We start from the raw sequence: 25,138 nt of genomic DNA on the forward strand, positions 1-25,138 counted from the left end.
TGTACTAGTCCAAGCTGGAAATCCTGACAGCGGGAGAAACTTGGTGCTGTTTTTCTTAGTCTTCTGAAAGGCAAATGGCCACGCTTGTGCTTTTGGAAGGACGGTGTTTTAACTTGGCTTTGTGATGAAACTGGTGTTCCTCTTTCTCTGAGGTGACATGAGGGAAGGAGAGTGATGGAGATGGAATTCAGGTGCAGGAAAAAAACATGGTCAAAGGCATGAAAATAGGGCAACAGAGAAGACATTCATCCAGCAGGGGTGTAGGGGAAGATGGGTGTGCAGGACAGAAATGGTTTATTCCACCTCCTTGCTAGAAGAATTGGACTGCTAGAGAGTATGGGGGAAGGCAGTACGCGTTAGGGCAAGCACAAGACCCATTTTGTACTGGAGACAACAATTCGTCTGGAAAGGGAAAGGATTTCCATAGGGACTAATGCACAGAGCCTTGGGGGTTGGAAGGCGTCCAAACAGCTTGTTGGGAAAGGAACATTTATCCTGCCATGGTAAGTGAGACGGAGGCATGACTGCTCTTTTGCAACGCAGATGTAAAACACTTCCCGGAAATGGAAATATTAATAACACAGGCAAGGAGGAGTATCTTCAAGGGAAATTTGATCTGTTTAGCGCATTAAAGATTCGAGAAAGAGGATTTGCAGCTGTGAAAGGCCCTAGTACAGCTGAAAGTTTGAGAGCTGTCTAGAGGTTAACAACTCAAAGAATTAGAGAAGAGGAGGATTTTATAGCATGGTCTTTAAAAATCTCTATTTTTGCTGTACTCAGCTTTCCAATTTAATTAGCATATGGTCACAGAAATTCCAAGGGGGAGGTGGGGACTGGCGCTATTAGAACGTAACTAGTGCAAAAGGCAAGCATTTCTGAGAGAAACATTTTCTCGGTCGTGGTAACTGCCTTAAGAGGGGCCTCCACCCCAGCCCTGCCTCTTCAGGCTTTTACCCTTTGAAGCGCCTTCCTTGACATTTTCCAAGTCCCTTTGGAAAGGGACTGGACACCTTTCCAGTCTGGGACCTGGACACTCACTGGGCCACGTATCTGCTTCCTTCTCTGCAGAGTGTTCTCTGGCCTCTGCCCTATGCCTGTGGTGTCACCCTGATGCCCCTAGGAGCTCTGAAACTTGCACTTATGGGGGTCCTCCCAGGGGCTTGTGGCCTGGCTCCAGGTCTGGAAGAGGGGCCTGAATCATCCCTGACTAGCACCTAATTTTGTATCTTTTGCTGCTTGTTGGATTTACAGTCCTGTGTTGATGTGTGACAGTGAGCATGGACTGATGCCAACCAGAGAAGCTCATCTGAGCCTCAGTGTTCAGGGTTTTCACTGGGGCTCCATTATGTAGACATGACTGATTGATTGACTGATCACCCACATAGTTAAACTCAGTCTCTAAACTGGCAGACATTTTCCCCACCCCCACCACCAGGGCCAATGTTGTGACTAATTTTCTTTGGATTTTTATTATGACTGCAGCCCACATCTCAGCAGAGCCATCAGGGAATTTTGACGAATGAGATTTATTACTCACAGGTCCTGGAGGGTACATGACATGCTAGAGGGTGACACAAGGTCTTGGGTAGTGAGAGAGGGAGGGAGCACGGGCCTGGGGTTCTGTTTATTAGAATGCAAAGGTGGGGTACAGAAGGTTTCATGGGTTCACTCTTTTTTGGCAAAGTTAAGGCAGAAGAGTAAGAATAAGGTATGGGAATGGCAACCCACTCCAGTATTCTTGATACTGAACAGAGCCAGGAGGGCTACAGTCCATGGGGCCACAGACACGATTGAGCAACTAACACACACACACACACACACACACACACACACACACACACACACACAGTGTGGGAAAGGAGAAAGAAGCAGGCCACTCAAGTTGAGGTAGGAGATAGTGGGCCTCTGGGCTGGACACCTGGTGTTTGCCAAGTGGAGTAAAGTTCACGCTTTGTTCTAATCCAGACGCTCCAAGGACAAAGCTAGTGGCAAAAGCTGAGCTCTGCTAAAACAAAGAGATAAGGTGCCCACTCCTGAGGTCAAGGAAGATTTCCCTGTCTGCACATGCTCAGGAAGGCTTCTTGGGGGTCCAAAAGGGAGGGGCACCACACCATAATAATGTGGACATGCACCCATAGGCCACTGCGGTGAGATCCATCTTAGCAAAAAGTTGCTCACACATCTTTGGGAGGGTCCATGGGCCAGTCAGATGTGAAGAAAGAAACAAGGTAATTGGCCAAAGGTAATCAAAGATCCGGGAGGATGATCCTATAAAAGTCATTTACATCACTTCTTTACTGCACTCCTCATTCAGGACGCCGCACTCCTCTCTGGGTGCGTGTCTCTGTCTACCTTCTGACTTACTGCACTCCTCCTCTTTAGAGAGGATTCCCATACCCTTTCTCTCTGGTGTGTGTTTCTGTCCTGCTTCTATCTTAAGTAAACAACCTGTTTGCCTGTGTGATTTCCCCTTCACTGTACTGTGTCTCTAACAATAAACGTTGTTCTTCTTTTCTCAGTTTCTACCTCCTTGAAACTTCCTTGCTTTCAGAGACAAGAACCAGAGCCACTTGCCTCTAGCCTCTAGCTCCTGCTGCTTTGGTGGCTAAGATTCCTAGTTTTCATCCAGGTTACACAGCATTAATTCCTGGGCAAAGAACTAAGATCTCTCTTCAGAACTGCTCACTGCTCTCCCTCTGAAACCAACGTGGTCAATTACCTAGGTCACCCAGGGTTTTCTAAAGTCAGGAATTCATGGATGTTGAGGTGGTACTCAGCTTGGTTCCTTACCTAGTTTTTTCTATAATAACTTCATCATACAGCTGGCAATACGTTTATATGAGATGAATGTCTTTGAAATGGATGCCCCTGCAACCAAAAGCTTAATGTCAGGCACTTACATTACAATCAAAAACTTTAGTATCAGGCATTTACACTACAACTGTTCTCCTTGGGTGGTGTTTTTCATCCATACTGTGGCCTGTGTACTTATCTCCCTTTGGAGAGTATTGCATACAAGTGAAAAACTATGCCATTGTATTTGTGAAAATTTACACATCAAATTTATTAGTAATAATGATACATTTGTGCAAACTGAGCGTGTAGTCAGACATTGACTATTTGATCCATATCTCCTAAATTCCTAAACAAAAACTTTAAAAATTGCCCTTAAAATACAAGAAATTATTGTAAAGAAAATATTTTAACAAACAATAGAACGTATTCTCTCCTTTTACAGAACGGAAAGCAAATTCAAGTGAGTGTACACAGTCTTTTCTTGCTGCAAAGATGTATGTTTTTAAAGACATAGATCGAAGAAATTATGAGTTGGCCTCAAGAACTTGGACAATCTGCTTGCTGCCTCTTCCAAAATATTTATTTATTTTTAAAAACTTATTTTTTCATATAGATGTTTATTGTTTACATACTTTTGAGGAATCAAGTATTATAGCAACACAGATGATGAAACATTAACTGGAAAAACACTTCCAAGGAGAACAGAAGATAAGGCAATCATTAACCCCAGGAAGAGGTCACTATGGAATCTCTGCTCTTTTTATTTTTATTTCTTGATTTTTTTTTTTGAGGTGCCCTTTTTCTTTCCCTCCTTTTTAAAATCTGAAGCACAGTAGATTTATAATATCATGTTAGTTGCAGGTGTACAACAGCAAAAATATTTCTTTAAATTGTGACACATATTTAAAGACAATTTCTCTGTGTTATCTTGGAGTCCACCTTCTTACAGAAATACTAGCGACTTGATCCAGATAAACTTTGTACTATATTCCTTTTTAAAATTCCTGCCTGTCCTTTGTATCTAAAATAAGCAAACAAGGAGCTCACAGTCTAGTGAAGACCAAATAAACAACAACAAAGGCAAACAGAACTCGATAAGCACTCTGACCTAGCACCAAGGTTTTTATGAAGCATCCAGAGAAGAGGGAATTATTCAAATCGAGAGTCAGAAGAAAGGGCCACAGGAGAAAGTGCTATTTTAGGTTTGCTGGAAAGCTGAAAGAACTGCATGGAGAAGGCAGTTTTTACAAAGACCTGGTTTCCTAATTGATCACGCCTACAAAAGAAAGTCTGCCCTCAAACCGAGAGTAGTTAAGAATTCAAGAGACTTTTTTACCCACTGGGGAGAGTGGGACCTGGGCCAGGGAAACTTGGGTCAGATTCAGTTGGTTGAAAAGAGGTTTCCAGAAATGAGAAAATTCCAAGAATTAACTCTTAAGCTTTACTCCTATTGTTTCACAGAAACTGGAGAGTTGGGGTTTTGAGTCACATGGTATAAGTTGACCAGGAGACTGGTTTCAACTATAGGGGCAATCTATCAGTCAATCACATCTACATAACGGAGTCCCCCAAAAACTCTGAATACTTTTTTTTTGGCCACACTGTGCATCATGCAGGATCTTAGTTCCCCCATCAGAGATCAAACCCATGCCTCCTGCAGTAGAAGTGCAGAGTCTTAACTGCTGGACCGCCAGGCAAGTCCCTGAATACTTCTTAATCAATACATTGTATACCTGAAGCTTTTTCAAAAATTAGAATTTTTAAAAATCTCTGCACATGGAGACTCAGATGAACCTGTCTGGTTGACATTACTCCATGTACACTGTCACACGTCGATGCCAAGAGGGTAAAGTATCCTGGCTCCAAAGGAGAGGCCAATGGGTGCTCTGCACTAGGGACCCCTCAGACTCTGCCCAGTGTGTCTCTTTGACTGATTTTAATCTATATCCTTTACTTCTAATCAATAATCATAAGAACTTTCAGTGAGTTCTCCGGGCAAGGTATTAAAAACTCTCATAGTTGCTGCTTTTAAAAATATGAAAGAAGAATTTGCTAACCTATTTTTAAAATCTTCTAAATGAAGAGTTTTGTATATATGTGTTAAAAATGGGGGAAATGCAGTTTGTACCTATTTGTTTGCAAGAACAACTCATAGACATCAGAAAGATGGAAATTCACGCTAGGTAGTCAGTTAAACATTTGGATAATTTTTAATTATATAATTAAAAAATTATGAGTAAACGGAGACAATGGTGCATCCCCCCCCACCCCCAACTGATCTAAGAATCTTTGTGAGTTAGTATTTCATCAGATATATACATTAAGAACCAGGTACTGAGACACATAAACCAATGGAATAGAATTGAGAGTTAAAAAACATACATTTACATGTGTTTGTTAGCCATCTGTATGTCTTCTTTGGAGAAATGTCTACTTAGTTCTTTGGCCCATTTTTTGATTGGGTCATTTATTTTTTTGGAGTTGAGCTGTAGGAGTTGCTTGTATATTTTTGAGATTAGTTGTTTGTCAGTTGCTTCATTTGCTATTATTTTCTCCCATTCTGAAGGCTGTCTTTTCACCTTGCTGATAGTTTCCTTTGATGTGCAGAAGCTTTTAAGGTTAATTAGGTCCCATTTGTTTATTTTTGCTTTTATTTCCAATATTCTGGGAGGTGGGTCATAGAGGATCCTGCTGTGATGTATGTCAGAGAGTGTTTTGCCTATGTTCTCCTCTAGGAGTTTTATAGTTTCTGGTCTTACGTTTAGATCTTTAATCCATTTTGAATTTATTTTTGTGTATGGTGTTAGAAAGTGTTCTAGTTTCATTCTTTTACAAGTGGTTGACCAGATTTCCCAGCACCACTTGTTAAAGAGATTGTCTTTAATCCATTGTATAGTCTTGCCTCCTTTGTCAAAGATAAGGTGTCCATATGTGTGTGGATTTATCAAAGCTGTGGTACATATACACAATGGAGTATTACTCAGCCATTAAAAAGAATACATTTGAATCAGTTCTAATGAGGTGGATGAAACTGGAGCCTATTATACAGAGTGAAGTAAGCCAGAAGGAAAAACACCAATACAGTATACTAACGCATATATATGGAATTTAGAAAGATGGTAACAATAACCCTGTGAACGAGACAGCAAAAGAGACAGTGATGTATAGAACAGTCTTATGAACTCTGTAGGAGAGGGAGAGGGTGGGAAGATTTGGGAGAATGGCATTGAAACATGTAAAATATCATGTATGAAATGAGATGCCAGTCCAGGTTTGATGCACGATACTGGACGCTTGGGGCTAGTGCACTGGGACGACCCAGAGGGATGGTATGGGGAGGGAGGAGGGAGGAGGGTTCAGGATGGGGAACACATGTATACATGTGGTGGATTCATTTTGATATTTGGCAAAACTAATACAATTATGTAAAGTTTAAAAATTAAATAAAATTTAAAAAAATTTAGACACATTAAAAAAAAAAAAGTACATTTACAGTCAGCTGATTTTTGACAAGCTTACCACAACAATTCAGTGAAGGAAAGAATTAGTGTTTTCAATAAATTTACTGGGACAACTAGCTATCCACATTCAGAAGATAAAGTTGAACCCCTACCACACACCATCTATAAAAATGAACTCAGTGGTTTGAAGACCTAGATATAATGGCTAAAACTATAAAAGCTTAGAGAAAAACATAAGTATAAAGCTTTGGGTCCTTGGATGAAACACTGGCTTTTTAGATATGACACCAAAAGCACATGCAACCAAAGAAATATAAAAGCTAATTGACTTCATCAAAACAAAACCTTGTGTTCTTCAAAGGCCACTATTAAGAAAAGAGAAAGGTAACCCATAAGCTTAAAAACAACTGTAAATCATATATTCAAGAAGGGTCTAGTGTCCAGAATATATAAAGAGCTTATTACTCAACAATTAAAAGATAAATAACTCAACTTAAAAATGAACAAAGACTTTGAACTGACATTTCTCCAAAGATATACAAACTACCAATATGCACATGAAAAGATGCTTAGCATCGTTAGTGATTAGGGAAATGTAAATCAAAGCCACTCACATTCATTAAGACAGCTATAACAAAAAGATGAACAGTAGCAAGTATTGGTGAAGGTATAGAGAAATTGGAACCCTCAATACATTGCTGGTGGGATTTGTAAAATGGTGCATCCACTTTGGAAAACCATCTGGCATTTCCTCAAATCGTTAAACGTTAAGTTAGTACATGACCCAGCAATTCTACACCTAAGTAAATATCCAGAAAAAAAAATTTTTTTTGAAGTCTACACAGAAGCTTGTACATGAATGTTCATAGCAGCATTATTCATAATAGCCAGGAGTAGAAACAACACAAATGTGCATCAGCAAATAAAGATAATGTGGTTTATTTATACACTGCAATATTATATACAGTCATCAAACAGAATGAAGTACTGATACATGCTACAGCATGGATGAATCTTGAAAACATTGTGCTAAGTGAAAGAATCAGACACTAGAAGCCACATATTGTAAGAATCCACGTATGTGAAATGTCCATAATAGCCAAATCCATGAAGACAGAGAATAGATTAGTGGTTGCCAGGGGTCAGGCCAGAAGGGAATGGGGTTTCTTTTTGAGTTGATGAAAATATTCTAAAATTAGATAGTGGTGATAATTCCATGACTTGCTGAGTGTGCTATAAATCACTGAATTGTATACATTAAAAGGGTGAATTTTATGATATGTGAATTATATCTCAATTTTTTTAAGATTTAAAAAATACAAATACTGTATTAATAATAAACTGGACTAATCCAAAACTTTGAACTGCAGTATCACAGAGTGACAAACTGCTTTTTTTTTAAAAAGAAAGAAGTATATTTAATCATACTGCTTTTTAGCAAAAACAGTTTGGCTTTTTTGACCGTTACTAAATTTTTAAAATTACTTATTTTTATTTTGTTTTTTGACTGCACCAGGTCGTTGTTGCTTTGCAAGGGCTTTCTCTAGCTGTGGCGAGTGGGGTTTACTCTTCGGACAGTGCGTGGACTCCTCATTGCAGCGGCTTCTCTTGCTGTGCAGCACAGGCTCTTGCCCACAGGCCTCAGCAGCTGCAGCATATGAGCTCAGTGGTCGTGGTGCAGGCGCTGAGCTTCTCCATGGCACGTGGGATCTTTCCAGACCAGGGACTGAAACTGTGTTCCCTGCATTGGCAGGTGGATTCCTATCCACTGTACCACAAGGGAAGGCCTGTACTAAGTAAAATGTAATTTAAAAATACCTTTAAAATAGTTTAATCTTTATCTTACCCTTTAAATTTTAATTCTGGCCTATTTCATAGAGTACATAAAATAGTAGTGCAGGAGTATAAAGATAAAATTTCTAAATTGTAAATATACACATATTGGATTTTTTTATTGGAGTACCATTGCTTTATGATGTATTCATATCTGCTGTACAACAAACTGAATCAGCTATGTGTATACATATACCCACCGTCCCTCTTGAGCCCCCATCCCACCCCTCTAGGTCACCAGAGAGCAGCAAGCTGAGCTCCCTGAGCTATAGAGCAGCTTCCCACTAGCTAGCTATTTCACACATGGTGGTGTATGTATGCCAGTGCTACTCTCCCAATTCCATCCCACCCTCCCCTAATCCCCCCTCCCATATGTTGGATATTAATGCACAAAGTTTTTATTGATGTGGGGCACAATCAACAAAATTATAGATCACTGCTTTGGCATCTTGTCAGATGACAGGAAAAAAAAAAAAAAAAACCAAAAACCCAGGGAAATGGATGTAAGAAAATCAGCAAGAGGTACTGACATATCAAATTTTAGTTTATATTCAGAATACCAAAGGAATTTTTATATATGATTAAAATAAAAACTAATCTGAAAGTCTCTATTGGAAAGTTCTCTGAAATTATCATTTCAAGTCATTTCAATTCTTCATCATATGGTGGTAATTTGGTATTAAGCAAATTTCCATTCTGTGTTGCACCACAGAAGAGGGTCACACCTTATATACTGTGTACCAAAAATACATTCTTGGAGAATAATAACATTACAGTTCTTTCTTCACTCATGTCCCTGACTGCTAGCCAGGCATTGGCAAGCTTTACTGATTCAGCGGGTACCGCAGACGCTGTCTGGGCCAGCGTCCGACTTCTTTTCTCTGCTTGCCCTGGAAAAAGACAGTGGTATCCCTGTAGTCTGTGATCTGTCTCTTCAAATGTTCGCCTGACCTCATTATCCAGAGCACTCTATAAAGGTAGTCTGCTACACAACCCCGAGTCTGTGAAGGAGCAGAAAACTGCCTTGGAAGTGACAAAGCAAAATAGAATGATCTGTCTAGCCAGGCTTGGAAAATACAGTTGCCAGGTTGTTATTGGTCTAAAGAAAACGCCTGAGCAATGTGCTGGCCACCACCGTCTGTTCCTGAAACACTGCTGTGAACACTTTTAAAGAAGCACCAGAAACTGAGAGGAAAGTCTGCTCCTCTGCTAGCATTCCTGCCCACTAGCTGTTCTTCAGGAAGTGCTTTGTACTTTATGAGTGATCACAAACCTCAGAGCATGGCTGCACCCATCTTCCCACATTGCCAGCTAGTTGGCCTATAAAGCACGTGTCTTTTCTTTCAGTAGGGCCACACTGTGGGAAGACTGCTCGGGTAACTTGTGTTCGAATTTCTGGTCTTCCACCTATTGACCTTGGAGAACCACTCGACTTCTCTTATCCTTGGTATTCTTACCTGTAAAATGGAGGTGAGGACCACTGCTGCGTGTGGCTGTTGTGCAGCTGAAATAAGAAAATACATCCAAAAGCAGCACCGTATCTGACACAGAGTAGGTACTCAACAAGTGTTAGATTTCTTTTGTGCAAGTCAGGGGGACAGGATCTGGTGGTTCCTCCTTACTATCCCACAAGCACTATTGTGACATTGTTAATGTTGCTTAACCAATAGACAGTCATGTACACTTCTTGACAGGAAACCATAATTTTTTTTTGAATGGTATTTGAGCTTGGATTCTCTTCAAGGCAGAGCCTGAGACAAGACTAGGGTGCACGTTGCACATATTTATTTGGAAGGTGATTCCAGGGACTAGGAATGAGGGTCTGATGAGAGTTGGGCAGAAAAGGAAGACAGGCCAATTGAAGAGTATGTTATCAAGGTCACTGCTGTGGACAATGGAGGTGGATTCCACCTGGACCTTCTACGAAGCATGCACAATGCCCCGAAGGATGAGACGCACCGTCACTTCTCTGTCAGTCCTGTGTTGCAGTGGTTAGGGTTTGTGTTAGTCCACCACGCTTCCAAGTTATCCATGTCTGCCAGCCTATTTTTAAAAAAATACTGATTTATTTATCAGCTGCAGAGGGTCTTAGTTATAGCACAGGGCATCCTCAATCTTTGTTGTGGCACACAGGGTCTTTAGTTGAGACATATGAACTCTTAGTTGCAGCATGTGGGGTCTACTTCCCTGACCAGGGATTCAATTCAGACCCCTGCATTGGGAGCTTGGAGTCTTAGCCACTGGACCACCAGGGGAGTCCCTCCATCAGCCTATTGAGTACACCCATGGGTGCCTTCCTGGGTGTTCATTAGAAGGACTGATGTTGAAGCTGAAACTCCAATACTTTGGATACCTGATGCAAAGAGCTGACTCATTTGAAAATACCTTGATGCTGGGAAAGATTGAGGGCAGGAGGAGAAGGGGACAACAGAGGATGAGATGGTTGGATGGCATCACTGAATCAATGGACATGGGTTTAGGTGGACTCCGGGAGTTGGTGATGGACAGGGAGGCCTGGCGTGCTGCGGTTCATGGGGTCACAAAGAGTCTGACATGACTGAGCGACTGATTGAACTGAATGGGTGCCTTCCTGTACCAAGGATTACTGGGGAGAACTGAGTCAAGGCCTGTGTGGAATGCCCATCCCAGCCAGGACTGGCTAGATAATTTGTGGGATTCCAGGGCAAAATGAAAAGGCTGGCTTCTTTGTTTAAAAATTATTGAGAATTTCAAGACACCTACAGAAGAGCACTAAACCAAGCCCTTCTAAACGAGATGTCCTGTGCAACTACCTAGGTCCCGTGCCCCATGAACCCTGACCCAATGAGGGACAAAGCCAAGTAAATGTGAGTGGAGGCACCATTGGTGCCAGAGGCAATATGCCAAACTTGAGAGTTTGAACTAAAATTGGTCTAAGCCCATTGTGGTGATCTCATTTCCCTTCTAGAGTGATTAGGTTAAGGATGGTCACGTCCTGGCCAGTAACATGTAAGAGCGTTAAAGCATAACACCAAAGGGTATTGGGTAAAAGGAAGTGAGCAAAGCAAAAGTGTTTCTCTTGCTCTTTCCTCGCTCCCTTCTGCTAGAGATGCTGTCCTGTGAGAATATAGTGCTGGAAGACGCAGCAGCCATCTTGTAGCTCTGAGGACACATTGCAGCTACGCTGAGCACCGGGTCCTTGGAAGACTCTGTTGAGTTTCTGGACCCACTCCGGAACCACTACTTTAGGACTTGCTGCTCAGTAACAATAAACATCCCATGAGTAAAGTCACAGTGGCCAGAAGCATTCCGAACTTCTATAACTCTGAAAAATGTATCTTCTCTTTTTGTCCACACATTTCCCACATTCTCTGAAGCAGAGTAAAGGCTTAACAATAATCTGTAGACTACGCTTTGATCAAGCCAGGGCAGATGAAGAATTAATTAAAGAAGTAAACTGTCACTTGCATTTGAATGGGTAGAGGAAAGACAGCTCTAATTTACTTTCTCTATCTGGATAATCTGCATCTTTTGCCTCTAGCTGCTTTCTAAATTTTACTTGCTGGGAAGAGTGATAAGAAAGGACATGACAGTTGACTTCTCCATGCCCTCACTGGTGGGAATTTAACCACTATGGATCTTCTTTTCTAGGGTCAAGCTGTTTAAACTTTCTAGAGAACACTGCTGTATCTGCCTGCCCTGAATTCCCTTCATCTGGTAGTGAATTCCGTGTTATCTTAGAGAACTGTCCAGACTCTTAGCCTGTATTCTTGCTACCACTTTAGAATCAAGGTACCTGACCCTCCTATGACCAAGGTCTGGGCAACTAACCCAGAGGCCAGTTGGACTTTCTCTCCAGGAAAGCTGACTCCTAAGGCAGTGCCCTGAACAGATTAATTCTTGCTGTCTAAATGTTGAGTGATCCAGGGTCCCTGTCCTTGCTGAAGCTTATCCTTAGAGTCTGTGAGCTAGCCTATATTTTTTTTCTCTCTTTACTTTCTTTTTTTTTTTTTGCCTGTTACCTGCAATTTCTACGGCACATCACCAAAGAATCAAAGACCCAAACTTCAAACCCAGAATTTAGAGGAAATGGAAACCCTAAATGTAGATAACATTATCCAGCAGTGAAATATGTATAAGTGAAATCCCTTCCTTTTACATATTCTCTCACATTAACTGAAAATCTATTTAGCAGCCTAATTGCAAAACTGGCTTCAATTATCTATCTTTCCATGTATTCATGTAATTCTGCAATGTGACTTGGTCACTCCTCCCACTAAAAGATGGAGTCTGTTTCCCCATTATTGACTATGGAATGGATTGGCTTTGTGATTTGCTTTGGACAACAGAATGTGGTCAAAGCAGTGAAGCGTCTGTTCAAAGGTTAGGCCTCAAACGGCTATGCTTGCTTCTGATCGACCTCCTGTGGCCCTGTGACTGCCATGAGAACAAGCCCAGGCTAACCTCCTGTAGGATGTGAGGCCCCATGGAGCAGAACTGATGGATTCCAGCCAGGCCCATCTTAGACCAGAACGCCACTGACACTCAGCCTATGAATAAGCCAGTCCAAAAATCAGAAAAGCTGCCTACACGTCTACAAATGCATGAGTGAGTCCATCCGCAACCGGAAGAACCATTCAGATGATTAACAACCCCCTGAGCAAAAATAAATGGTCATTGTTTTAACCCACTGAGTTTTCAGAGAGTTTTTATACAGTAATAGCTAATTGATACCACCTATAAATAAAGCCTAAGGCACTGCACTGGTATTTAACCAATTATTATGTGCTTAATAAGTACCTAGCACTGTGCTCACACATTAGTGCTTATTGAGATTCTCATGGTAATCCCATCGGTTTATTTATTTATTTGTTTGCTTATTTGTTTTAAAAATAATGAGGCCCCTCTCTACCTAGAGAGGCAAATATTTAGATAGTATGAGAACTATACTATCAAATGTTAATTAGGAAATTTATCTGGCAACAGAATTTTTTTTTTAAATTGGGCATTAGCACAGTCCATCACTTTGCCAAAATCAGAAGGAGATTCTGTTTTAACAAGGTGTTGTGAGTGATAACTGTGGATCTTGGGCCGTGATTATTCCTACCATCTTTCTCCCTTCTTTATTTAGCACATATCTGAAAAATTGAATTGAATATTTAATCTGCCAAGGGCAAGACTTATGGTTCTAGTGAAGACTGGAGTAACTTCAGGTTTGTGAGCCAAACCACAGTGGTACAGATTCAGAAAGCTTGAGTCAGCTCTGTGATCACTTTTGGAAAATTCTAAAACTGTCTATCCATGTAGAGCCAACGTATAACAAGGGGATTTGGTAGAAACAACTAGGTTTCAATGAAGCAATTCATTTCATGGACTAGAAGGACAGATTTCAGTAATGGGTGTGTTTGATTTTCTCAGGCTTTGAAATAAATTTTTGAAAAGCTGTGTTTTAATCTGGTGCCTAAAGCCAGTAGTTGTAGAGGACAGTGGTTCATTTAAATAGATGAAAAGTAGAAATATATTTAACACAGTCCCATGATTTTTACTATACAAGGTATTTTCTAACAAAATGGAATTTTGAAATCACTGCTGCTGCTGCTACTGCTAAGTTGCTTCAGTCGTGTCCGACTGTGCGACCCCATGGACTGCAGCCCACCAGGCTCCTCCGTCCATGGGATTCTCCAGGCAAGAGTACTGGAGTGGGGTGCCATTGTCTTCTCCGGTTTCCAGGTTAGCAGGTCTAAATGTTCACTCCACCTGATCAACACCAGTCTTTCCATGTTTTGTTTTCTTCCATATTTAGAAACAATTAAGCAAAACTCAAGGCTTCTCAGTGTAGCCTTAAGAAACTCAAATTACTTAGCCCTCCCAGCAAAGTTCAGGTTTCAAAATAGGATCATTAAGGGAGGAGAAGCTAAATCTCTTCCAAATCCAATTACAATTTTACCTGATTATTGATCTCAGATTCCAAATGTTAAAGACATAGTTCACTCTCACTTCTTGCAACTGGTTTTGTGTCACCCTTTAAGCTTCAGAGCAAACATAAGGATGCCAAGAGTCCTGGACATTTTGATTCTCTGTGTTTGTTGTCTTAGACTGCCTTGCTATATTTCATTTGCAAGCTTTTGATGAAGCAAAGTTTTGATCTTGATTTATGTGTCCTTAGCACTTTTTATCAAGATTGGAAAGGGAAGAGAAAAAAAAAATAACTTCCTAGTTTTTCTCTGGAGGAATATAATTTCTTACAAGTATTTCTAAATGGGTCAAACGCATTTTATAAATCCATTTCATTTCCAAATGCTATCTTTTGAGAAGATGTAAAATAGAAAGAGAGAAGAGAATATTCTTGGTTCTCCATCCCTTAGAAGCTTCTAGTTCTTGAGACATTTATTTCAATGTAATCTATTCATAAATGTGCTTTTATTGTTTAGTATCAATGAATACTGGAAGGAGGAACTCCCCAGTGAGGATATCCTCAAAATCCTCAAGGAAACAAATTTAGATGGGAATAAAATCCACGAAACAAGAGAAAGTTTGAAACTAGGACATGCTAGAACTAGGATCAACTAGGAATGTTAAAATGCAAATATAGTATGGAGATAAAAATTGAATAGATGAGCTTCATATCAGCTTCCTTACTGCTGAAGAATGAATGGGTAAACTGGAAGGTCAAACTAAGTTTATCTCCCAGAATGAAGTTCAAAAAGATAAAGAGAATGAAAAGTTAAAGAAAAGTTCAGAGAGAACACATCTATATATTTAGTACAGTGTCAGAAGCAGAGAATAGAAGAAATAGTGAAAAGATAACATTGAAGAGATACTAGGAAGAACAACCCAAAGCTAAAGGGGAAGAAATGAGCTCTCAAATAGAAAATTCCTATCAAGTGTATGCTACTGCTAAGTCGCTTCAGTCGTGTCCCACTCTGTGTGACCCCATAGACGGCAGCCCACCAGGCTCCCCCATCCCTGGGATTCTCCAGGCAAGAACACTGGAGTGGGTTGCCATTTCTTTCTCCAGTGCATGAAAGTGAAAAGTGAAAGTGAAGTCACTCAGTTGTGTCCGACTCTCAGCGACCCCATGGACTGCAGCCTACCAGGCTCCTCCATCTATGGGATTTCCCAGGCAAGAGTACTGGAGTGGGGTGCCATAGGATAATAATAATAACACACACCTGTAGGCATATCATGTAAAATTCCAGAGCATCAGAGATAAAGTGAACATTCTAAAAGCTATCAGAGGGAAAAGACATAATAATACAAGAAAGGAATGGCAATGAAATTATCAACAACACTGGAGATCATCAGTCAATATGCTAAAGGAAAATAATTTTGGACTCAGAATTCTATATCTAGCCAAGTGGAAAGACAAAATAGATATTTTAACACATACAAATATTTGAAAAATTTACTATCCAAAGACTCTCACTGAAAAAACTACACTAGGGTGTACTCTTGCAAGAAAAAAAAAAAAAGTGAATCTAAAGGAAGGGTGCAAAAAGTCACAGTGAGCAAATAAATCAACAAAAAATATAGTAGTGAATCAAAATGCCAGGAGCAATATCAATAACCTCAGATATGCAGATGACACCACCCTTATGGCAGAAAGTGAAGAGGAACTAAAAAGCCTCTTGATGAAAGTGAAAGAGGAGAATGAAAAAGTTGGCTTCAAGCTCAACATTCAGAAAACGAAGATCACGGCATCTGGTCCCATCACTTCATGGGAAATAGATGGGGAAACAGTGGAAACAGTGTCAGACTTTATTTTTTGGGGCTCCAAGATCACTGCAGATGGTGATTGCAGCCATGAAATTAAAAGATGCTTACTCTTTGGAAGGAAAGTTATGACCAACCTAGATAGCATATTCAAAAGCAGAGACATTACTTTGGCAACAAAGGTCCGTTTAGTCAAGGCTATGGTTTTTCCTGTGGTCATGTATGAATGTGAGAGTTGGACTGTGAAGAAGGCTGAGCGCCGAAGAATTGATGCTTTTGAACTGTGGTGTTGGAGAAGACTCTTGAGAGTCCCTTGGACTGCAAGGAGATCCAACCAGTCCATTGTGAAGGAGGTCAGCCCTGGGATTTCTTTGGAAGGACTGATGCTAAAGCTGAAACTCCAGTACTTTGGCCACCTCATGCGAAGAGTTGACTCATTGGAAAACTCTGATGCTGGGAGGGATTGGGGGCAGGAGGAGAAGGGGACGACAGAGGATGAGATGGCTGGATGGCATCACCGACTTGATGGACGTGAGCTTGAGTGAACTCTGGGAGTTGGTGATGGACAGGGAGGCCTGGCATGCTGCGATTCATGGGGTCACAGAGTCGGACACGACTGAGTGACTGAACTGAACTGAAATCAAAATGAATAATGTTTTAAAAATTATGTGTTTAAAAACAAGCTGGGACCAAAATTTCAGAGAGTAGTAACATGGAAGTTGGGAAGAATAGTGTTCAGTTCAGTTCAGTCGCTCAGTCGTGTCCGACTCTTTGCGACCCCATGAATCGCAGCATGCCAGGCCTCCCTGTCCACCACCAACTCCTGGAGTTCACTCAAACTCACATCCATCGAGTCGGTGATGCCATCCAGCCATCTCATCCTCTGTCATCCCTTTCTCCTCCTGCCCCCAATCCCTCCCAGCATCAGAGTCTTTTCCAATGAGTCAACTCTCCGCATGAAGTGGCCAAAGTATTGGACTTTCAGCTTTAGCATCAATCCTTCCAAGGAACACCCAAAGAATAGTGTAGAGAGAAATAAAAGTAAGTCAAGTGTCTTTTTTTGTTTGGAGAATAGAGATTTTGATTAAATTATGTGTTTAAATAAAGTAACCACTTACATGCACACATGCATACACATATATAAAACAGTAGAAGTGGGAAATGTGGAAAAAAGCAAATGCAGTCAACACAATAAAAGATAGGACTAGAGAAGAAGAAATGGAAAAAAAAAGGAGAGTCAAGAGAAAAAGACTTTGCCTTAGTGACATTGTCTGAACTCCTGGAATCAGCCTTGCCTGACTCTCGATCACTCCTGGACCTCTTACTTACTTGAGTCATTCAGTCACCCTTTTGGCTAAAATTAGATTAGATGTGTTTCTACCACGTGAATTCATCCCAAAGCATCTTAATTAATTCAGCCTTCATATTCATCACCCGTATTTTTGCTTCACTTGCCTTCCTTTTCATGCTGAATTAAATGCTCACACTTTACCACAGTGTGTTAAAATTTATTTCTGAAAACTTACAAGATATAAATAATGGAAAAAAAAAATCACCCATTGCCAGATTCCTCATTTCTCTGGCTTTTCAGTATTTCGACTTTGCCATTCCCTAGCCCTGCAGAGAGATGCCATCTATTTTTCCGTCTCAGAGTCTGGGACACATGATCTTCTGTTGGAAAAGGATTTAAAAAAAAAAAAATCAACTTCTTCCACCAAAATTACGCAAAAATGAAACACAAGTTATGCCATTTATACAGTATTTTCATACTCAGTTTGACCTGAGATGATAACTTGGGGACAATTAAATAGCCATAAAATAAATCAACCTCAGAGAGCCGATTTCCCAGGTCTAATGTTCCTCAGAGTTCCAAGTAGAGTTTCTAATCAGTTTTATTCACATAGGAAAGTACTTCCAGTCATATTTTTCTTCCTGCTGCACTCACAGGCCAGGATTTTCTCCTGACTGTGTGCAAAATAAAAAATACCCCTTACTGGATCACTCTTTCTCTGTTTATAGAGAACCTGAAAGGGAAAGTGTTAGTTGCTCAGCGGTGTCCAACTCTTTACGACTCCATGGACTGTAGCCCACCAGGCTCCTCTGTCCATGGAATTCTCCAGGCAAGATACTGGAGTGGGTAACCATTCCCATCTCTAGGGGATCTTCCTGACCCAGGGATTGAACCCAGGTCTCCTGCACTGCAGGCAGATTTTTTACCGTCTGAGCTACCAGGGAAGCCCCTTGTGTATGAATTTATCACACTTTGTCTATCAGCTGTTAGATATATTTAGGTTGTTTCCACTTTGGGGCTATTATGAATAATGCTTCTATGAACATTCACGTATAAGTTTTGTGCAGACATACCATTCCAACTTTCAAGATGCTTTTTGAGAAACTTCCAAACTGTTCTCCAAAATTACCATACCGTCTTATAATCCTACCATAATGTGAGTTTCAATTTCTGCACATCCTCACCTATACTTGCTATTGTCTTTTTTATTATAGCCACTTAGTGTCCGTTGTGGAGAAGGCAATGGCAACCCACTCCAGTGTTCTTGCCTGGAGAATCCCAGGGACGGGGGAGCCTGGTGGGCTGCTGTCTATGGGGTCCCATAGAGTCGGACACGACTGAAGTGACTTAGCAGTGTTTGTTAAGAGGTATTTCATTGTGGTTTTGATCTATACTACCTAATGACATGTGCTGTTGAGCATATTTCCGTGAACAATCAGACTAAAAGTAGTGTAGGCTCAGAAACAACTGGAGCCAGGGTCACAAATGCAGCCAAGACCCCCTCTCTCTTTCCTTATCACCTGCTCTGCTTTTCCTGGCAGGTGAGCTGAGTGTTTGTCTCTTTCATCAGAGACAAACTTCTTCCACATGGCTCCTGTAAGTTCCTGCCATCAGACAGGGCCTGACTCCTTTTGTCAGGAAGCTCTGATTCATCTGCCTTGGGTCAGACACTCAGGACTAGATCAGTTAATAGTGAGCAGGAAATCAACACAAGACAAAAACATGGCAGCTCCCAAAGGAATCACACAACTGAAAAAGGACGCGTGGTTCTCAAGAATGCCTGTGTGTGTGCTCAGTTGCTTCAGTCGTGTCCAACTCTTGGAAACGCCATGGACTGTAGCCCACCAGGCTCCTCTGTCCATCGGATTTCCCAAGCAAGAATACTGGAGTGGGTTGCCTTTTCCTTCTCCAGAGTATCTTCTTGACCTAGGGATCAAACCCAGGTCTCCTGCACTGGCAGGTAGATTCTTTACCACTGAGACACAAATAGGGAAATGTTATTTCCAATAGAAAGAGGAGAAACTGATAATACAAAATACTATTTGTCCATGTCACTACTGACTTGGAAGAGCAAAAGGTACTAGATTTTTAGTCTCTAAACGTTTTATAATGGCCTTTGGTCAAAAGCCTTAAATTTTTTCCTCACCTGAACTATTGCCAAATATAAAGGAATGTATAGTTATACTCTTACTGTATATTAGTGACATTCTTGATGTTGGTTGTCTACTTAAACAGCAATATTCTGGGGCCAATGTAACGTTATAACACAGCTTTTGAAGGAAATGCGATTGCAATAAATGACAGCGCTGTTTTGTTTGTATCGCAACTTTCATTGACCTCACCAAAAAGGATTCTGACGAAATGAACTCACGGGTTACAGTCAGGCAGCCCGCAGGCCTGACTTCACTTTATAACATTTATTGTTTGACTCACACGACAATTTTTTTTTAAGGTGAATTAGTCTCCTACACTAAAAAATCCGGAAACTTCACACAGAAATCTGAATTTTTAGCTTCTCTTGGAAAATGAAAGGCACTTCCCTTCCACTCCCATTCCTCTGCATGCATGTGGTTTGTAACCACTGATTCAATTTTTTTTCCATCTCTAGTCATCAATTGTCTCTGAGGAAGCATATATCAAGTTTCTAAGTCATAGTTACTCATGGCCTTGCTGACCTATAAGGTGATAGGACATAAATGAGGGTTTTGCTTCACAGCTGAATGAAACAAAAATCTCTTACATAGGTATTTAAAGCTTGTGATCATTTTAGTTTCAGGCTCTTGTATTACAAGAAGGAAAATTATAGAGACAACATAAATTCTCTTCACAAAATCAGGAGTCTTTGTGTTAATTCTTGGTCTTCTCTCAAAACAGACAACTCCTAGTTTTAATTACTCACTACTAGTACTCTTGCCTGGAAAATCCCATGGACGGAGGAGCCTGGTGGGCTGCAGTCCATGGGGTCACGAAGAGTCAGACACGACTGAGCAACTTCACTTTCACTTTTGACTTTCATGCATTGGAGAAGGAAATAGCAACCCACTCCAGTGTTCTTGCCTGGAGAATCCCAGGGACGGGGGAGCCTGGTGGGCTGCCATCTATGGGGTCGCCCAGAGTCGGACAGGACTGAAGTGACTTAGCAGCAGCAGCAGCAGCAGAGGATTATATTTATCTAATACTATTCTGTATTTTCATTATCAATTGTCATAAACCATCTTTAGTAAATAAAATAAATGTATAGTTATAATAATATAAATATAATTAACAATACTGTATTTCATATTTGAATGTTGCTATGAGGGTATATCTTTAAACTTCTCATCAAAAGAAAAAAGGTTTTGTTAACTATGTAAGGTGATGGATGTTAAACTAAACTGTGGTGATCATTTTGCAGTATATACAAATGTGGAATCATATGTTGTACAACTGAAATCAATAAAATGTCATATGTCAATTATATCTCACAAATTTAAAAAAAAATCTTTTTAGCTTGAAGTACTCTAAACAATTCTGGTTCTAATCTAAGGCCATCTGGTTGTCATCTTACTCTAATTGATGGCAGGAAGTTTATAATCTTGCCCTTTACCTTAGTCAACCCAATGAAAGATGGCACTCTGTGTTATTAGTATTTCAATTCAGTGTCTTAAGACTCAAGAGGCTAAGGTATTGGGCCGTCTTATCCACTGACTGCCTGAGGTAGACCATGGGCTATGCTACCCAGATCCCTCTGAGGAACGAGTAGTTTATTCCCTCAGATGTTGGGCGTGCTGCTGGAAGATGTATTCAGCTGTCAACCCTATTGAAACTGCCTTCCTCACAGTCATGTCTTCTCCCAGGGCAGTCGACATCTGACGAATTCTTGCTTGAGATATAAAATCCTGCCCCTCTTTTCCCATTGTGGGATATCTAAAGGACCATTCCAGCCCCAAGACTCCCAAGGCCTCCAATGAAAGTTCAGCTTCTGTTTAATCTTGCTTCTCTGTGTCTTTCCACAGGCGTTGACCTCAAGCTCCCTTTAGGAACCGTTTGCACCCTAATCTCCAGCTTGGAGCTGGCTTTGCGGAAGCCATCTTGTGAAACTGTTAGGAAGAGGCTGGCTATGAATGAGGGTAGTGCTTCAGAGAGGAAGCGAAGAAACTAGGAAGGCTGAAGCACAGGATTCCTATATGGGAGACGAGGCAAAATAGCAAGAGGGGCAAGTGTCTGAAAGCCCAGCAGGAAAGACTCCATTGATTCTCAACCAGAGCTCCCAGAGAGCAGAAACCAAGCAGTCCTGGTAATCCTTCTCCTGTTTCCTATTAAAGTACTCATGAGCACAAAGAAGATGAAAGTCCAACTGGCATTACCAACTAGGAGTGCTCCCCAGCTATCTGCCAGATGTCAGGAAGGACGTTTTCGTAGCAAAGCCTGGAATGAGAAGCTAGGGGGATGCACCTTAGAGGGGTTCTAAGTAGGGAAAAGTGAGAAGGTGAATACAGGCAGAACTACAGACTGCTAGAGATGACTGCCCCCATGAGGGCAGAGAACTCAATCCTGAAGGTCAGACGTCCTCTCTTGTAAGGACCAGGGGATCTGTCCTTTAGAGTGAATGGATTTAGAATAAAAAGAAACCCGCAGGCTAACAAAGATGGGCTAGGTGGCTTGCCCATCCAGTCCTCCAATCTGAGATGCAAACAGAGGATTCTAACACTCACCGTTGCCCCATGATTACAGGCATTCACCAGAGCTGAATATAGTTCTCCCTTTTCAAGGATAAACAATATTTAAAATGTGGTAGGGGAAGCCCATGAAACATTATATAACATAAATGATAGAGAATTTGGCCCTTGAGGTTTTCAGAATAACATGTGTTTGGAAAATATTTCTATAGGAGAGCTAATTGATTTTAAGAAACCATCAGCTTTGCACTCTGAATAAGATTAAGGAAAATATGGATGTTTGAAATAAAAGATGAACTATGAAATAGTTATAACAAACTGATTTTTTTAAAGGAGCTAGTTGAGATGGAATCAGAAATCAAAAACTGTATCAGATGGAACTATTGTTAAAAAAAAAAAAGTTAAAATATAATCACATAATTAGTCACACACCGACAGAGAAGAAAACTGAAGCAGTGATTTGGAGAATTAGCTTGAGAAGAAGGAAGCAATAGAAAAAATATAGGGAAGTAACCTATTTTTTTCTGAGTAGTGTGATTTTCATCTGTTTATTTGTTCATTGTTTTCATCTTCTTTCTACCTAAAAAATCCACTGACTGGAAATTCAGAATTTATTCTCACTGTGCTCTCACCCCCTTGATTTTATAAATATCAATCAAATGTCACTCTGTGGCATCTGTTTCCCTCACCATGCACGAAAGAGAATGTTGAACTGTTATCTTCAGAATGGCCAATCAGCAGTGCCACCCCCCTGGATATCTATTATCTTAACTCTGTGGTTCTCAGAACACTGGGAGGGAGTGTTCTCAAGGTTACTCAACATTAAAAAAAAGGAAAATGGAAATGCTGAGAGTGAAAATGTGATAAATAGGTAGGGCAGAGACTAGATAATAATTCCAGATAAAAATTATTCCTTTTGCTTATGGCAGAAAAAACCATAAGCAATAAATTAACAGAAACAGATTATGAAAAATTAATTAATTAACAGAAAACTTTGCTGATATGAAGATGTGTCACAGTGCATGGAATTCAAGAGCCCATCATATACCCAAACAAGAAAGGTAAGAAAAAAGTGAACACCTAGACATGTCCTATTAAAATTTTTAGTTTCAAAAAATTTTGAAGTGTGCTACATATAGGAGAAAGACATGATGTACAAGAAAAACTGTAAGCGTAAAATGAGAGGTATTCCTTACCTCTCATGTAGAGATGAAATCATAGACAGGAAGGAGGGCTGTAGAAAGAACAAGGGAGTCAAAGTTTGAACTATTATAGTAATTGCTTGTCACAGCAAGTCCTGGATCCAGGACTGGAGTCACACTCGCTATCTCTGGTAGTTTCTCAGGCTCCTTTGAGCTGCTCATCCTTTCCCTCTGCTCTGCCAAGAATGAATGACCTTTCACCAATGCTGTGGTCAGCTAGTACACGTTGTATCTTCACAATCAGGTTCAGTAAGGACCAGGCCACCATCAGGTTGACCATCCTGAACTCATCCGTCATCACCCCTTTGATGCACCTGATCTGTTGGATCATCTGTAGTGAGTTTTGTTTTCAGACTGTGGCCATAAACAATCACACTAGTTTGCTATTGCTGCTATAACAAATTAGCACACACTTGGTGGCTTAAAACAACTCAACTTTATTATTTTACAGTTTTGTGGATGCTGGAAGTCTGAGATGGGTTTCACTGGGATAAATCAAGGTGTCAGGAGGTCTGAAGTCTCTTTCGAGGGCTCTATATGAGAATCTGTTTGCCTGTTCTTTCCAGCTTCTCAAGGCTGCCCGCATCCCTTGGAACATGGCCCCCTTTCGTCTTCAAAACTAACTAACAGCAGTTGGCTGAGTTCTCATTACACTGCATCGCTCTGACCTTCCCTTCTGCCTTCTTCTTCTACATTTAAGAACTCTTGTGATTATATTGGGCCCACCTGAATAATCCAGGGTATACTCTCTTTCTTAAGGTCAATTTGTTAATAACCTCAGCTCTATCTGCTACCTTAATTCCCCCTTGCCATATGACCTAATGGCTTTTAGGAATTAAAACATAGCCATCTTTGGAGTTCCACTGTTCTTTCTACTACAACAGGCTTCTCTGGTTTTGCTTCTGGCTACCTTAACTATGTGGCTTCCCAGATGGCTCAGTGGTAAAGAAACTGCCTGCCAATGCACGAGATGTGGGAGACCTGGGTTTGATCCCTGGGTCAGGAAGATCCCCTGGAGGAGGAAATGGCAACGCACTCCAGTATTCTTGCCTGAAAAATCCCATTGACAGAGGACAGGCCACAGTGGCAAAGAGTTGGACACGACTCAGTGACTGAGCACACACACCTTAACTATGCATTAGCACTTCCAGAGAAGATTGGTGATATAAAAAAGGTAAATGTTAACACTCATTAATAAGAGTTTGATGAAGGAGGGGGCAACACATGGCTAAAATATGGAACTAAGATTAAATCAGATAAAACATGTGAAATCCTCTACCCCATACTTGACCCAGAACCTTTTGATTAAGTGGAATCTGAAGTTGATACCCCAGTTCCTTTCAAAGCATGGCTCCTAGAGTTTGGTCCTTCATCCACTTTTACACAGGAGTCATTATTTCACAAAATTCTCGCTACCATCTTTCTCTTCTCCTCCCCATCATCCCGAAAATATTTTTTTATTTCTCCTTTGGATACATTCAGCATGGAAAGGCTGCCATGGACACTGTGTTTGCTTTATCACTGTGGACCAAGAGTCTGTAATCTTGATCATCACTCTTCTGGATTTTCTTTTGTGCTTCTCTGGTGGCTCAGATGGTAAAGAATCTGTCTGCAATATGGGAGCCCCAGGTTCAATCCTTGGGTTGGGAAGATCCCCTGGAGAAGGGAATGGCAATCCACTCCAGTATGCTTGCCTGGAAAATTCCATGGACAAAGGAGCCTGGTGGGCTACAGTCCATTGGGTTTCACAGTCAGACACGACTGAGCGACTAACACACACAGCAATGTATCAAAGTGGTTGTCTCTCTGTGGTCCTGCCAATAAAATGTTGTCAAACTTTCGCACTTTTGTCATCTCATAGATGAGAAGTGATACCAACATAGTTATAATTTTCACGTCTCTTATTTTGAATAAGCTTGACCATCTTATCATATTAAGGGTCATGGAAAATACATTTTAATTTCAATGTATTTGTTGCTTGTAGTATTTTCTCACTTTTTAAAGTTGGAGAGAACGGGATGGGTATGATTAGGTATGAAACCAGTTTATATTGAGCCAAAGGTAATGGCCAATATGTTTCTTAGAGAAAGATCTATGAAGCTTTACTTGAAATATTGCATGGAGGAAACTGTATTCATCAGATTTTAACATGAATTCATATAGTGAATTTCCTTACAGTATCTTGCCCTCACCAGAGTGCTCTTC

At 40.7% G+C, this 25,138-nt stretch overlaps 1 long non-coding RNA gene across 1 annotated transcript; it reads right to left on the bottom strand.

Moving 5' to 3' along the window:
• Positions 1–9,860: 9,860 nt before the first annotated feature.
• On the bottom strand, positions 9,861–23,915 carry LOC113884192. The gene is made up of 2 exons (XR_003508816.1): positions 22,928–23,915; positions 9,861–10,133 (listed from the first exon to the last, which is right to left on the bottom strand). It is a non-coding gene; the product is annotated as an uncharacterized LOC113884192 (long non-coding RNA).
• Between the last annotated feature and the right edge of the window lie 1,223 nt (positions 23,916–25,138).

This window comes from Bos indicus x Bos taurus, chromosome 26 (assembly GCF_003369695.1).
Source record: "Bos indicus x Bos taurus breed Angus x Brahman F1 hybrid chromosome 26, Bos_hybrid_MaternalHap_v2.0, whole genome shotgun sequence".
NCBI classification, from domain to species: Eukaryota; Metazoa; Chordata; class Mammalia; order Artiodactyla; family Bovidae; genus Bos; species Bos indicus x Bos taurus.